The sequence below is a fragment of the Peromyscus californicus genome, unplaced genomic scaffold (assembly GCF_007827085.1).
Source record: "Peromyscus californicus insignis strain IS unplaced genomic scaffold, ASM782708v3 Scaffold_4__1_contigs__length_199733344, whole genome shotgun sequence".
NCBI lineage: Eukaryota > Metazoa > Chordata > Mammalia > Rodentia > Cricetidae > Peromyscus > Peromyscus californicus.
The window spans coordinates 190,183,195-190,198,375 of NW_026294562.1; positions in this window are offsets into that span (position 1 = coordinate 190,183,195).

Consider the following 15,181-nt stretch of genomic DNA (forward strand, 5'->3'; position numbering starts at 1 on the left):
GTTAGCCACTGGACAACAAAGTATCCTCGAATCAACAGGACAAAATGGACAGACAGGACATAAAACAAAGGACTACTGATTGTTGCCAAAACAAGTGTAGTTATGGCTTTATCAAAAGGCATCTTCAGAGGCCAGGACAGTATGGCACCATCCCTGAAGTGGCCTTCGCAATTCGGAAAAGGTACAGTGCCCTTTTCTTCGAAGGCAGCTGAACAGGCAGTGGGCCGATGGCCTCTGATGTGCAATGGAACAGCAGCTGAAACAGTTATTCTTGAAGAGTAACTAAGCTCATGCCTCTCAATAGTAGACTGGCATTTGATAGAGGGATGTGGAGAAGAATGGGATGCTGAGATGAAGCCATATATACACAGCCAAGAGAATGGACAGCTGAATTAAAAAACCATCAACAATTTCCAGAATTTAAAATCCTGAATCATGACATGACACTAGTGGAATTCAGGTGTTTCTGATACATGGACTACTCTCACTCAATGTGAGGTTGAACTGTTGACCTTGTGTACATCCTACTTCACAAATGAGTCTGTCAGATATGCTAAGCCTATAGGCTGAAGATGATGCCCCAGCACTGCGGAGAAATCTCAGGTGACTGTTCAGACAGCTGGCTGTTTCTGTCAACTCACAAATATTTTGGAAGTTGCTTGCATGCACTTCCTGTTTTTATTTTTGTTAGCTAATATTATTTCCTTCTTGGGTCTCTGAGGGAGTTGAAGATTAGTTAGTTATAGTTGAAGTTTAGTTAGTTATAGCTGAAGATTAGTTAGTTATAGTTGAAGGTTAGTTAGTTATAGTTGAAGATTAATTAGGATACATTTTGGACTTACCAAAATAGGCTAGATAATGAAATTATTTTCTCTGAATTTGTCAAATACAAATGGACTAGACATTGTTTAGGTATTTATTACTTATATATATTGTATATAGTTATTGTACTTTTGTATATAGTTTTCCTTATATTAGTTATAAGCTTTTTCTTTTTTTTCCTTTTTATTAAAATAGAAAAGGGGAAATATGGTGATATTTTATTTGTATTAAATGTTATTTGTATGTTAATAAATAAAGTTGCCTGGGGGTCAGAGCTATTAGCAAGCCATAGGAAAGCAGAGCAGTGGTGACATACGCTTGTAATTCCAGTACTTGGTAGGCAGAGCTGGGTAAGTCTCTGTGTGTTCAGGGATACAGCCATTATTGGATACACATGCCTTTAATCTTAATACCAATCATGGAAAACCTGGAGGCCTATACAGACAGGCCGTGAGGAGGTGGTCATGTGGTTGGGTTTACAACCAATGAGAAGGCAGGACAGGAACTCTATATAAAGACTTTAACACAGGGGTAGCTCTGGTTCGGAGAGGTAGGACCACCGTAGGAGGAAGGGTAAGGTTTTAGCTCTTAGCTCTAACCTCTTGGCTTTCTTCTTTGCATTGGTTCTGTGTTTCTTATTTAATAAGAAGGTTGGATACATCTACAATGGACTCAAATGTAAATGTGTGTGCAAAATAAGCCCTTTCTTCTCCAACTTGGTTATTGGCCATGTTGTTTTATTTCAGCAATAGAAATTCTAACTAAGACAAATTGGTACCAGGAGTGGGGTTTTGCTTTGACAGATCTGATCATGTTGTTTTGTAGGAGGATTTTGGTGGGACTTTGAAACAATGTGTAAGAAAATCCTTTGAGTGTTTACCTAGTGGTGAGCTGTTCTGTAGTAGCTTGGAATATAAGAATGTTGAGGGTAATGCAGAAGATGGGAACATGGCTTATGAAGTTTCAGAGGGAATTTTGAAGTCTCTGTTGGGGCGATTTGTTATTTTGAATTAAGATTCTGTGGCCCAGGTTAGCTGGGGCTGAATAATCAGCTATGATTAACAAAATATGTGAACTACTAAATTGAAACATATGTTTTACTGAGATACTGGATGCTGGTGGGCTGGAGTTGAGAAAATAGTGGTGATTAAGATGAGCCCACAGTGGTGGCAGTGGTGCATGCCTTTAATCCCAGCACTCAGGAGGCAGAGCGAGGTGGATCTCTGTGAGTTCAAGGCCAGCCTGGGTATAGATTGAGTTCCAGGACAGGCACCAAAAGTACACTGAGAAACAATGTCTTGAAAAACAAACTAAAAAAATTCAAAAAAAGAGGAGCCCAGCATTGCTGACTTGAAATCTTCTCAGAAGTGGTTCCTGAGGGCACACGGATGCTGTGTCCCAGAGGCAGTTGCATTTCATGCTGGCAGTCAAATTTGGTGGTGTGAGAGTCACCCAGGTGGTACTGGTTTTGAAGGCATGAATTGGTCATGGATTCAAGTGAAGGCTCGGTACTGTGAGAAGCCAGGAGATGCCATTGGTAAAGGTGGAAGTACACTAGCACTTGAAGGTCCAGAATTAAAGGAGTCATACAGAGAATTTGAGACTTGGAACCATGAAGAGATTCCATGAGAGGCATTGATGAAAGTGCAGTTATGTTGCAGCAGAAGACCCACCATTTTGGTTGATGTCAGTACTGTGGGGTGACTGACAAGAACAGAAGCAGCTATAGAGTGGAGCCATCCTGAGACTGGAAGGCAAGCTGTGTGTGCTGCAGAGGATGGAGCTGAAGAAGTGACCCAAGCCCTTTGGAGAAGCCCAGAAGATAGTAAGTGGATCCAGACATTGGAAATCAAACTATTACACAGTTGGAGAGTGGATTTTATTTATTGGAAAGACTTTGCCTTGTGCCTTTCCCTCTAAAAGTAAGGAATTATTTAACCTAATTTTTATTTTTTAGGAGACAACACTTGGGAGATTTCAAACGTTTAAAAACATTTTTGGGTTTTAAAAGAGACTGGATATGATAAAGGAACTGATTTTTCTGTTTTTTTTTTTTTTGAGACAGTGTTTCTTTGCTTAGTACTGGCTGGCCTGGAACTCACTCTGTAGATCTGAATGGTTTGGAAATCACAGAGATCCACTGTCTCTGTCTCCTGAATGATGGGAGTAAAGGTGTGTGCCACCACTTCCCAGTAGGACTGCATTTTTAAAAAAGATTTATTTATTATGTATAGTGTTCTGCATGCGTGTATTTCTGGATGCAAGAATAAGGCACCAACTCTCATCATAGCTGGTTGTGAGCCAACATGCAATTGCTGGGAGTTGAACTCAGGACCTCTGGAAGATCTGCCAGTACTCTTAACCTCTGAGTGAAATTTTAGTGTGTTCCATTGTGGAACTTTTAAAACTGTGGGACATGTAAAGTTACTTACGTTTTTAAAAATACTTGTTTATTTTTATTTTATATGCATTGGTGATTTGCTTGAATGTTTATCTGTGTCAGGGTATTGGATCCCATGGAATTAAAGTTACAGACAGTTGTGATCTGCCATGTTGGTGCTGGGACTTGAACCTGGGTTCTCAGGAAGAATAACCAGTGCTGTGAAATGCTGAGCCATCTCTCCAGCCCCTACTTAAAATTTAATGTGAGATCTTGGGGATGAATGGGAAAGGAAAGGTAGCTTTGTAGTGATGTATTTGTGTGTCAAATTATATGATGTTAATTGTGCTGGATAGTTTCCTAACAACTTGATACATCTGAGTCATCACATCTAAAGTCTCTGAGAAGAGGGGACATCAATTAAAAGAATGCCTTCAGTGCTTAAGACCACAGGGCCAGCTCTTCAGACCACAGGGCCAGCTCTTCCACATGAACCAGGCATTGCTGGGTGAGGGAAGGGGGAGGAAGCAAGATCATGCCCATCCCATGCCAACACCAGACAGATGGGTACTAGGCAGAGCATGTCCTGTGGTCATAGGAATGGGAGAACTATCCGTGACACCCAGCAGCTGCAACACTTGGGAGAGCAAATACTATACTTCATGAGAAAAGCAGACTATAGCCAACCTTGTTAGTGTGGTTGTGGATTAGACAGCCGAAAAATTGTGAGCATGGGAGATCTGTCCCAATTGTGCATCTGTCTTGAGGTAGCATCGGTGGAGGAGCGTTACCCTCTTCCCCTATGCCCATCAATATTTGGGGCAAGTGATACAGCTGGCTTTGTGGTCATATCATAGGAGATCTATATCTGACCCCCACCAGCTGGGACACTTGGGATAGCAGGCCCTGCATTTCACAATTGATCCATCCTTGTTAGTGCAGGTATGTGTGGGCCAGCCACAAAGTTGTAAACGTGGAACAGTTATCCCCATTTGACATCTGGTAGACCAATCCTTCAGCTTCCCAGGGCCAGACCCAAGGATAGGACTTGGCCTGCCCCACAATCCACCCCATCTATGGTCTGCTGGAGCTTGTGAAGGGACCTGGACTGTAGACCTAAAGTTTCAAGATTTCTAAAACACAGGGCAACAACAGGATATCCAGGAGGAGCCCTAGTTAGGGCCCAGCATTGATAAGATAGTAGAAACCAAAGGCCTTGAACCAGACTAATGACTCTTTGCAATGAACCCTTACAAGTAAAGATAAATGCAAAAAGGGGTTCACCTCGTGAATCATTGTCTCACACTGCAGCTTCCATGATGAGATTAAAAAAATTTTCCCTTATTTGATTTTATTACATTTTTTTCTTTTACACACACACACAAACACACACACACACACACACACACACACACACACACACACACACACACACACACACACACACACTATTTGAATGGAGCAGCCAACTGAACAAAGTGAATTTCCATGAGAATGAGGGAAGTGCATCATGGGAAGAGTCCTGGGGCTTTAGAGACACATGAGGCATCATCTTCCTCTTTTGGGACCCCTGTGTGTATAAGAGTGTGTGCCAGTCCCCAGCTTCTTCATGGATTATTATTTATTCTTGTCTTCCTGACTGATCTGGCTTTCTCAGACATGGTTCATGAAGTCCTGGTTCACATACAGGCATCACACAGACCAGTTGCAAACTTGTACAGCCACTTTGGAAGTCTGTATAGCCGTTTCTCAGAAAATTGGGAATTAATCTCCTTCAAGACCCAGCTATAACATTCTTGGATGTGCACCCAAGGAACGCTCAATCATACCACAACGACTCACGCTCAACTATGCTCATAGCAGCATTATTTGTAATGGCCAGAGCCTGGAAGCAACCTAGATGCCTTTCAACTGAAGAATGGATAAAGAAAATGTGGTACATATACACAATGGAATACTACTCAGCAGAGAAAAACAATGACATTATGAGGTTTGCAGGCAAATGGATGGAACTAGAAAATATCCTGAGTGAGGTAACTCAGACTCAGAAAGTCAAACATGCTATGTACTCACTCATAAGTGGTTACTAGATGTGAGGGAAGTGATGGCCAGACTCCAACAAAGCCTATTAAGAAGAGACAGTGAAGTATATTTTGTACTCATTAAATGAAAAATCCAACAATAGGGTATTACAATGTTAATCTTGTACACATCAAATACAGGAGGCCCCAACTTTACTAATTGAAGAGTCTTAGATTTAAAGCACAGATCAACCCCAGCACAGAGATGGTGGGTCATTTCAATACTCCACTTTCAGCAACAGACAGGTAACATGAAAAAAGTAAATAGAGGTATTCTGAAGATAAATGACATCATAAGTCAGTTTTAACTCTATATTTTACAAACCTGGTTGACTTGTAAACCTCTAGATAGAGAACGTATTTACAGAAAGTACTCTTTGTCCACTATGCACACAGCAGCCTTAAATAATACATCAACATAAAACAATACTTTCAAAATATCCTCAAAATATGAGCATTCTGGCACCAATGGAATATGAAGCTCAAAATTGTGAGCAGATAATTTAAATACAAAATATATTAGTTTAAAAACATTTTACATATACAGAGCCTGGAGGATTTCAATAAGGACTCCTTTATGTTTATATGCACTATGTACACAACAATGCAAAACTAAATGGGATGATGGTTTTCCATCTCATTGTGAGAATACAGACTTAGAGCTTGGCATTTTGTTCTCCTGGGAACCAAGATTCAAACACACTGTGGGTAACTCAAGAGGGGTATATATCTTCCCGAAATACTATTACACATGAATTTTTTCACTGAAAGTTTTTTACAAACTATGTTGTTTTAATAGTTCTAGTAAAGTAAGAGAATCTGAAAAGGTATTTCTCAAAGAGTACTCAATATATGTATTTGCATGTTCCAGAATTTCTATGTAGTCAATGCTTGCCTTGAAAACATAGGTTGATCTTTCTGTGACTCACAAATGCTCAGATTATTGGCATGCACCACTATGATATCCAGTAAGATGCTTGGTTCTGATAAAATATGGCTTGTTATAAAATGGATAATTAATACGAATAAAATTGAAAAGAAAGATATGTTAAATTCTATAGTTTAATCACTGCACATATTTATATATGATGAATTATCATCCTCTAGCCCCTTGATACCATTGTCATGATGATAAATGAACATGTATAAATATTACTGATAACTATGACAATGCAAAGCTTAAAGAAAATAGTTTTGGAGCAAAGCATGAAAGCTGTTCCATTTCTGAAAAATAGTTTTGATAACTGATAAATAGACCTTGTACAACTAAAAGTTTGTGTTATTTTACACTTTAAGTGTGACATAATATAAATATTAAAATAAATAATACCTTGTAAAAATAGTTTTAAATGGCCAGTGAGCAGATATTTATGTCTTTTAATTAAAAAAGTATCAATTGAAATATATCCCCAGTAAAATAGAATAAAAATCTTAAAATCTGACTTTTCATATTGTTTTAATACATCAATTGTTTCAAGTTATTAATATACAAATGTACACATAATTGAGACAATGCAACTTGAACATACTAAGTCAGCCATATTTTTAAGTTAGTGTTAAGGAAAAGTACTCAAACAGAGTGGAAAACTGTCATTATTACTATGCAGGGAAATTAATGACCATGCATAAAGATTCTATTAGTGTACATTGTAGAAGTAACCATCTTATTCAATAAGAAACACAGAGCCAATACAGAGATGAAAGCCAAGAGGTCAGAGCAATAGCTAAGATCTAAAAACCTTACCCTTCACTGTTGCTGTACCTCTCCAAAAGAGACCTAGTTCCTGTGTCTGTCTTTTTTTTAATAGAGTTTCTGTTCTGCCTTCTCATTGGTTATAAACCCAACCACATGACCTCCTAGTCACTGTCAGTCTGTACAGACCTCCAGGTCTTCTATGGTTGATATTGAGATTAAAGGCTGTAGCCTTGAACACACAGAGATCTACCTAGCTCTGCCTAGCAAGTGCTGGGATTAAAAGCATGCACCACCACCACCCAAATTGTGCTATGGCTTGCTAATAGCTCTGACCCCCGGGCAACTTTATTTATTAACATATAAATAAAATCACATTTCAGTACAAATAAAATATCACCATAGAACATAAACATGTACTTATGTAGATTAATCTGCCTTAATCCAATGGTAGACATATATTGTACCTATTAGACATTATTCAGTACCTATCAAATATTCTTTACTATCTTCTTAATTTTGACATTAAAGTAAAATCCAATTAGAAAATTAGATTATACAAAATTAGTGTCATATAAAATAATGCTAGCTCTATGACTTATGGTGTTTTGTAGTTATGGTAATTAAGAAAAATATGCTTATTCAGTCACAGTGAGGAAATTCAACTGGAGAATGACAGAACAATTGCTCTTTCAAATTACACACATAGTTCCTCACACCTATGTAAAAAGTTTTATCAAAAGCATGAAAGTGGTTGTGAGCCTTGAAGTGCATATGCTTGCAAATGTCTCACTCTCTATTGAAAGTATAAATTGAAAATGGCTTGTCTAATCAAATATGTTAAATGCTTATAGCTTTTAAAAGTTTATTTTAGTTTCTTTCTGACTTCACAGAGATCAAATCACATTGACAAAGCACTCTCTTCTTGCACATGTTAGACAAGCCAGCCACAGAGAGATCATGTAATTGCAAGTGTGATCTCTGCTTGCATGGGATTGTTGCTGTAGAACCTGAGGAGAGATTCAGGCTGATTCAGAGTGGTGCCTGAGCTGCTGGGATTGGAGAGCAGAGGAGAAGAGGAGGAACAGGGAGGAACAGGGACACCATCTGCTGTAAAGCAGAGGAGTCTCCTAGCATGCAAGATCCAGTGTCTGGTAGACCATACAGCACTCTAACCTTGCATGAAGTAAGCAATGTTCCCTGGAGCCAGTTGACTCTTCCATAGAATATTTTATTTAAATTAAAAATTTTAAATTTTCCTGGCTACCTTTGGTAAGTCCATTTCACACTAAACCTTTCACAATATCCTTTATGTCAAATGACATTTCACACTTGAACATTTTTCTTCTTCCCCACTCACTTACTCCACAGTCATATTTCAGCAGTCACAGTAATGTCACATGGACAACAATCCATCTGTCCTGTATTTGTTTTAGTTGGGTTTCCATCCATTGCTTCCAACCTAATTCCTGAATATATATTCCATGTTGCCTTTGATGAGTACAGGCTTGAGTGTAAGCTGCACTTCTCATTTTCTGATACTTATTATATAGTTACCTCCAGCTATGGCATGTCATCCTGGGATAAAATATACCCGACTTCTTTCAAAACCTAACATACCTGATTATTTCTCTTTAGCAGGACCGAATATATTCAAGCTGACTAGTCTGACATTATGCCTTAATCTTGCTTCTTTGAGAATGCCTAGAAACATCTTTCAGAGTCCCAATCAAGTCAATGTGCGCACAGAAACACACTCATAACAATGAGCAAAATATACATGGGATAAATTATATATGCAACAAACAGGTGAACATGGTACATTATCAGATAATACAAATATTAAATGTTAGATGAAGGATTTGAGACAGATGAAAGCATTTCTAATGCATGGAGTAGTTCCCAGTGTCTAATTCCTACATTATGCTCTGTAATCTTCTGCAGCAATCGAGACAGTATTTGTTACTATAGCCTCACACAAGGAAATTGCTAGTTACTACCTTTAGTGACATCATCCCTTCTCACAGGAGCATGTCTAGACTTCTAGAATCCCATCAAATATTCTCTCAATCCTCTATTATATAATCTTTCTCTTGCAGAACTAACATTCCAAACATCAAAATACCGAGGAGATATAGGCATGAAGGAGACTATGGAGGAAATTCCTTATGTCTACAACAGAAAAGAGAGAATACAACCCAAATTCCTTTTTGTATTTGAACATACCAGAAGAGACACTAGGAAGTATCTTTTTATTATTATTTTATTTTATTTTACAATATAATTTAATTCTACATATCAGCTATGGATTCCCTTGTTCTCCCCACTCATGCCCCCATCCCTTCTCCCCAGTCTACCCCCATTCTCATCTCCTACAGGGCAAAGACTCCCCTGCGGATTGAGATCAACCTGATAGACTCAGTCCAGGCAGGTCCAGTCCCCTCCTTCAAGATTGAGCAAAGCATCCCTGCATAAGCCACAGGGTTCAAACAGCCAACTCATGCATTGAGCACAGGACCCGGTCCCACTGCCTGGATGCCTCCCACACAGACCAAGCCAATCAACTGCCTCACCTATTCAGAGGGCCTGATCCAGATGGGGGCCCCGCAGCCATTGGTTCATAGTTCATGTGTTTCCATTTGTTTGCCTAATTGTCCCTGTGTTTAATCCAACCTTGGTCTCAACAATTCTCACTCATATAAACCCTCCTCTTTCTTGCCAATTGGACTCCTGGAGCTCTGCCTGGGGCCTAGCCATGGATCTCTGATTCCAGTTCCCTCAGTGATGGGATGAGATTTCTAGCACGACAATTAGGGTGTTTGGCCATCCTATCACCAGAGTAGGTCAGTTTGGGCTTTCTCTCAAACATTGCCAGCAGTCTATTGTGGGGGCATCATTGTGGATTTCAGTGGGCATCTCTAGGACTTTGCTTCTTCCTATTCTCATGTGCTCTTCATTTACCATGAACATTCCTTGTTCTCCCTCTCTGTTCTTGATCCAGGTGGGATCCCCGCTTCCCCAAGCTCTCTTTTGCTCGACCCTTGCCCTTCATTACCCCCACTTACGTCCAGGCTGTTCAAGTAGATCTCATCCATTTCTCCATCATTGGGTGATCAATGTGTCTTTCTTGGGGTCCTGTTTTCCAGGTAGCCTCCCTGAAGTTGTGAGTAGCAGTCCAGTCATCCTTGTTCCACATCTAGTGTCCTCCTATGAGTGAGTATTTACCATGTTTGTCTTTCTGAGTCTGGGTTACCTCACTCAGGATGATTTTTTCTAGATCCATCCATTTGCCTGCAAACCTCATGATGTCACTGTTTTTCTCTGCTGAGTAGTATTCCATTGTGTACATGTACCACATTTCATTTATCCATTCTTCAGTTGAAGGGCATCTAGGTTGTTTCCATGTTCTGGCTATTACAAACAATGCTGATATGAACACACCTGAGGAAGTGCCCTTGTGGTATGATTGAGCATTCCTTGAATATATGCCCAGGAGTGGTATAGCTGGATCTCGGGGGAGATTGATTCCCAATTTTCTAAGAAAGCGTCAAATTGATTTCCAAAGTAGTTGTACAAGCTTGCATTTCCACTAGCAGTGGAGGAGAGTTACCCTTGCTCCACATCCTCTCCAGCATAAGGTGTCTTCAGTGCTTTTGATCTTAGCCATTCTGACAGGTGTAACGTGGTATCTCAGAGTCGTTTGGATTTGCATTTCCCTGATGACTAAGGATGTTGAGCAATTCCTTAAATGTCTTTCAGCCATTTGAGTTTCCTCTGTTGAGAATTCTCTGTTTAGTTCTATAGCCTATTTCTTAATTGGACTGTTGGGCATTTTGATGTCGAATTTCTTGAGTTCCTTATATATTCTGGATATCAGTCCTTTGTCAGATGTGGGGTTGGTGAAGACCTTTTCCCATTCTGTAGGCTGTTGCTTTGCCTTGTTGACCATATACTCTGCTCTATAAAAGCTTCTCAGTTTCAAGAGGTCCCATGGATTGATTGTTTCTCTCATTGTCTGAGCTACTGGTATTATATTTAAGAAGTGATCTCCTATGCCAATTCGTTCAAGACTACTTCCTACTTTCTCTTCTAACAGGTTCAGAGTAGCTGGATTTATGTTGAGGTCCTTGATCCACTTGGACTTAAGTTTTGTGCATGGTGATACATATGGATCTATTTGCAGCCTTCTACACATTGATATCCAGTTATGCCAGCAGTATTTGTTGACAATGCTTTCTTTTTACCATTGTACACTTTTGGCTTCTTTGTCAAAAATTATATGTTCATAGATGTGTGGATTAATGTCTGGGTCTTCAATTCGATTCCATTGGTCCACATGTCGGTTTTTATACCAGTACTAAGCTGTTTTTATTATTGTAGCTCTACAGTGGAGCTTGAAGTCAGGGGTCATGATGCCTCCAGAGGCTGTTTTATTATACAGGATTCTTTTGGTTATCCTGGGTTTTTAGTTTTTCCGTATGAAGTTGAATATTATTCTTTCCAGGTCTGTGAAGAATTGTGTTGGTATTTTGATGGGGATGACATTGAATCTGTAGATTGCTTTTGGTAAGATTGCCATTTTTACTATGTTAGTCCTGCCTATCCATGAGCATGGGAAATCTTTCCATTTTCTGACATCTTCTTCAATTTCTTTTTTCAGGGACTTAACATTATTGTCATATATGTCCTTCACTTGCTTGGTTAGTATTACTCCAAGGTATTTTTTTATCATTTGTGGCTATTGTAAAGGGTGATGTATCTCTGATTTCCTTCTCAGCCTGTTTGTCAATTATATATAGGAGGGCTACTGATTTTTTTGATTTGATCTTGTATCCTGCTATGTTGCTGAAGGTGTTTATAAGCTGTATCAGTTCCTTGGTTGAATCTTTGGGGTCACTCAAGTATACTATCATGTCATCTGCAAATAGGGAAAGGTTGACTTCTTCCTTTCCAATTTGTATCCAATTAATCTACTTATGTTGTCTTATTGCTATGGCTACAACTTCAAGTACTATATTGAATAAGTATGGAGAGAGCGGACAGCCTTGCCTCGTTCCTGATTTTAGTGGAATTGCTTTGAGTGTCTCTCCACTTAATTTGATGTTTTCTGTTGGTTGCTTTAAATTGCCTTTATTATGTTAAGGTATATTCCCTGTGTTCCTGATCGCTCCAGGACCTTTATCATGAAGGGGTGTTGGATTTTGTCAAATGAATGCCTTTTCTGCATCTAGTGAGATGATCATGTGTTTTTTTTCTTTGAGTTTGTTTATATGGTATATTACATTGACAGAGTTATGAATGTTGAACCAATCTTGCATCCCAGGGATGAAGCCTACTTGATCATGGTGGATAATTGTTTTGATGTGTTCTTGGAGTCTGTGTGCCAGTATTTTATTGAGTATTTTTGCATCAATGTTCATGAGGGTGATTGGTCTGTAGTTCTCTTTCTTTGTTGTATCCTTGTTTGGTTTAGGAATCAGGGTAATTGTAGCCTCATAGAAAGAGTTTGTGAATGTTCCTTCTGTTTCTAATGTGTGGAACAATTTATGGTATTGGTATTAACTCTTCTTTGAAAATCTGGTAGAATTCTGCGCTGAAACCAACTGGTCCTGGGACTTTTTGGGTGGGGAGATTTTAATGACTCTTTCTATTTCCTTAGGGGTTATTTGACTATTTAAATAGTTTATCTGGTCTTGATTTAACTTAGCTGTGTGGTACCTATCCAGAAAATTATCCATTTCTTTTAGATTTTCCAGTTTTGTGGAGTAAAGTTTTTTGAAGTATGACCTGATGATTTTCTGGATTTTCCCAATGTCTGTTGTTATGTCCCCCTTTTCATTTCTGATTTTGTTAATTTGGATGTTCTCTCTGTCTTTTGGTTAGTTTGGATAAGGGTTTGTATATTTTGTTGTTTTTCTCAAAGAACCAACTCTTCGTTTCATTGATTTTTTTGTATTGTTCTCTTTGTTTCTATTTTACTGATTTTAGCTCTCACTTTGATAATTTCCTGGCATCCATTCTTCCTGGGAGACTTTGCTTATTCTTGTTCTAGAGCTTTCAGGTGTGCTGATAAGTCACTAGTGTGAGATTTCTCCAACTTCTTTATGTGGGCCTTTAATGCAATGAATTTCCCTCTTAGCACTGCTTTCATAGTGTCCCATAGGTTTGGGTATGTGGTGTCTACATTTTCATTGATCTCTAGGAAGTCTTTCATTTCTTTCTTTATTTCTTCCTTAGCCCATTGGTGATTCAGTTGAGCATTATTCAGTTTCCATGAGATTGTAGGTTTTCTGTAGTTTTTGTTGTTGTTAAAATCTAACTTTAAACCATGGTGGTCTGATAGAACACAGGAGGTTATTCCAATTGTTTTGTGTCTGTTGAGATTTACTTTGTGGCCAAGTATGTGGTCGATTTTAGAGAAGGTTCCATGGGGTGCAGAGAAGAAGGTATATTCTTTTTTGTTGGGGTGGAATGTTCTGTAGATATTGATTAAGGCTATTTGAGTCATGACATCAGTTAAGTCCTTTATTTCTCTGTTAAGTTTCTATTTGGGAGATCTCTCCATTGGTGAAAGTGGGTTGTTAAAGTCTCCCACTATTAATGTGTGGGGTTTTATATGTGGTTTAAGCTTTAGTAATGTTTCTTTTACATATGTGGGTGCCCTTGTGTTTGTGGCATAAATGTTCAGAATTGAAACTTCATCTTGGTGGATCTTTCTTGTTATGAGTATGTAATGCCCTTCTTGATCACTTTTAATTTATTTTAGTTTGAGGTCTATTTTGCTGGATATCAGGAATGCTACACCCACTTATTTCTTAAGACTGTTTGATTGGAAAGTCTTTCCCCAGCCTTTTTTTCTTAGGTAGTGTATACATTTGAATTTGAGGTGTGTTTCTTGTATGCAGCAGAAAGATGGGTCCTGCTTTCATCTTCATTCTGTAAGCCTATGTATTTTATAGATGAATTAAGTCCATTGATATTAAGGTATATTAATGACCAGTTATTGTTCATTCCTGTTATTTTTTGGTAGTAGTGTGTGTGTACTTCTTTTCTTTGGGGTTTACTACTAAAGCTTTATCTATTGCCTTGTTTTTGAGGGTGTATCTGACTTCCTTGGATTGGAATTTTCCTTCTAGTGCTTTCTGTAGGGCTGGGTTTGTGGATTAGCATTATTTAAATCTGACTTTGTCTTGGAATGTCTTGTTCAATCTGTCTATGATGATTGAAGTTTTTCTGGGTATATTAGTCTAGCCTGGTATCCATGGTCTCTTAGTGTCTGCATTACATCTGTCCAGGTCCTTCTGGCTTTCAAAGTCTCCATTGAGCAATCGGTTGTTATTTGATGGGTTTGGTTTTATAATTCACTTGGCCTTTTTCCTTTGCTGCTCTTAAAATTCTTTCTTATATTTTTGGTTGTGAGCCTAGCCTTTAACGGCTGAGCCATCTCTCCAGCCGGGCGGTGGTGGCGCACGCCTTTAATCCCAGCACTCGGGAGGCAGAGCCAGGTGGATCTCTGTGAGTTCGAGGCCAGCCTGGGCTACCAAGTGAGTCCCAGGAAAGGCGCAAAGCTACACAGAGAAACCCTGTCTCGAAAAACCAAAAAAGAAAAAAAAATTCTTTCTTTATTCTGTGTGTTTAGTTGTTTAATTATTATGTCGCAAGGGGACTCTTTTGGGGGGTCTATTCTGTTTGGTGTTCTATAGGCTTCTTGTATCTTCAAAGGCATTTCCTTCTTTAAGTTGGGAAAGGTTTCTTCTGTGATCTTGATGAATATATTTTCTGTGCCTTTGAGTTGGTATTCTTCTCCTTCTTCTATCCCTATTATTTGTAGGGTCCGAAATTATTCATGGTGTCCCAAATTTCTTGGATATTTTGGTTCATGACTTTGTTGGCTTTAGTGTTTTCTTTGACTGATGAATCTATCTCTTCTACCGTATCTTCAATGCCAGAGATCCTCTCTTTCCATCTCTTGCATTCTGTTGGTTATACTTCCATCTGAAGTTCGTGTACTCAGATTTTCAGTTTCCAGCATTCCCTCTATTTGTGTCTTCTTCATTTTTTCTATTTCTCTTTTCAGATCTTGGACTGTTTCCTTCATCTGTTTCATTGCTTTTTCATGATTTTCTTTCAGGGCTTTATTGTTTTCTTCCAGGGCTTTATTGTTTTCTTCTACATTATTTTTTCTTTCCTCTAGGTTTTTATAGT